The sequence below is a fragment of the Lolium rigidum genome, chromosome 3, assembly GCF_022539505.1.
Source record: "Lolium rigidum isolate FL_2022 chromosome 3, APGP_CSIRO_Lrig_0.1, whole genome shotgun sequence".
NCBI classification, from domain to species: Eukaryota; Viridiplantae; Streptophyta; class Magnoliopsida; order Poales; family Poaceae; genus Lolium; species Lolium rigidum.
In genome coordinates, this window is record NC_061510.1 from 380815837 (window position 1) to 380818387 (window position 2551).

Sequence of the window (2551 nt, forward strand, 5' to 3'; positions counted from 1 at the left end):
ATCTGATTGTGTACATATTATTCGTGATCTATAATCACTCATGTGTTTTTACTCATTGAGTGTAAGATACACTCAAGTCTTGTTAAAACTTTACATGACAAGAACATTTTCTTAATATTTCCTATATTGAACTACTTCAATATCCATTCTATGTACTTTGACTTAAACTTATTATGTGTTTCAATCTATCTTCATAGATCTTGACACTAAATTTGTTTCAGTCCATATCCTTTCATTGAAGTTAATTTTTCAATGAAACCTTTTAATCAAGTATATAATTACATCATTTATAACCAACTATATGTCATCTACATAAAGTATTATAAATATGTCTCAGCGCTCCCACTTAATTTCACCCGGTGAAGATTCCAACTCCGCGATACTCACTTCATCCAATTGAAGTTTGTATACCTATCTAGTATTCCACGGACCAGCAAAACTCTTGGTTGTATCTTGTATACACCTTTAATACATACTTCTGATAAGTAATGTATTTTGCCATCATACTAGCATAATCCACATAGACTATAAGCATTGCTACGGAAGATCTAATCTTATCGTAGTCAACTCTTTGAACTTTGTCGTAAACAACTTTTCGACAAGTCGAGCTTCTTCAAGGATATTTCATCCAAGTCCATCAATTTTATAGATCCATTTACTTTCAAAAGGTATTCATCTATCTTGGATTTCATGGCGCTTGGCCATTTTAACGGAGTCAGCGCCCATCATAACTTCTTTGTTTGTAGTTGGTTTATCATTGTTCAAAATCAATCCTTTGTCCACAAATCATTTATTTGATCACAAAGTAAACCATACCTACAAGGTTCAATAAGTACTTCGATCTCCATGGCTAAAACACTTTGTAGTCATGTGAGCCATGATCGTCGTGGCCGCTTCCGGAACCAATTTCCGATGTTGCGCTACTCTGATCATTATGCTCGGGGTCATAAACCTTATCAAGTTCTATTGTCCTCCCACTCAAATACTTCGCTAAGAAACAATTTCTTGGAAATAAGCAAGAAACATCGACAAACACTTTTGTCTTTGTCTCCATAGTGGAAAGAATTCCCAATCAATACTTTGGGATAAACAACAAAGACATTCATCTGATTTTGGTTGTAAACTCTTAGACCAAAATTTAAAGAAAGGACTATTAGGGTTTATACCCATGCCATAACTCGTATGGTGTCATTTCAACGGATCATGCATGATGATGCTCTATTCAGTGTAAAAGCGGTAGTCACTAAAGCATAATCCACAAAAATATAATGGCATTCAATATTTTATCTCATCATTGACCCAACAAGGTTTGGATACATCTCTCGGATACTCCATCATCACTATGATACTCCAAGAAACGTGAGTTGTAAAAAAATTTCATAACTCTCTTAGATGTTCGCTAAAACTCGTAATTCGAATATTTCTACCATGATCAAATCATAGATATTTGACTTTTCTATTACGATGATTTCCACTTCATGCTGAAATTTATTTGAATCCATTCAAATGTTTCAAACTTCTTCCTTATCGAATATATCCACATATATATACTCAATTCATTGTTGGAAGTTTTCATGAAGTAGAAGAATCTCCCGCACACAACTATGCCCAGTGAACCATATACATCATCATGTATGTTTCCACTAAGATAGTTGCCCGTTTCAACTCTTGGCCTATGAATGGTATTTTAGTCATTCTCTTTAGAAAAGATTTGCAAGCGCCAAACGATTCAAAAATCAAATGACTCCAAAAATCCATTTGCATGGAGTTCCTTCATGCGTTCCTTTCTAACATGACCTAAATGGTGGTTCCACAAATAAGTGGAATTCAAATCATTTGCCTTATGGCATTTTAGCGTCAGTGTTATGTGTGTGTGTTTCACCATTAAGATTTATAACAACTTATCCATCGTACATGGAGTAATGTCATAATTTGAACAACTCATTGTTTTCATTTGACTAGAGCAAAATAACAATTATTAAGTTCTTTATTATAAATTCTAAGGGCTAGATAGAATGCCAACGACGAACATAATAACACTTTATTTTTGTTCCAGACGTGCATTCTTATCATATTCCTTGTCAGTCATTTAGGCCATTATATTCTTGTATTGCGTTGTTTTGTATGACACTTCATACCAACCAATATGGTACAGATACCCAAGAATTTCATTGTGTGACCAAACTAGGAATACATTCATAACATGTATATCATTTATATACACCTGAGCTAGACTTTCTAGTCTTCCTTTCTTTCTGCCAAAATATCTTTTGTAGTTTCTCTTTTAGTTTTCCTCATTCTCAGAAAACACTTCACCTTCAATAACTTCTAAGTCCATTAGTCAAATACCAATAACCTTGAGGTTCTTACTTTGATCATCATATGACAAGTGTTCCAGATTTCACTATTAGTAACTTTTTAATATGATGAACAATTTCACTCATAATTGTATCCATCATATCATGACGACTTTTCGAGACCATGTCTGTACATGCTAGGATCGTAAAGTTTAACCTCAGTATTTGCATGTGCAAATCTGGCTTGCACCCGT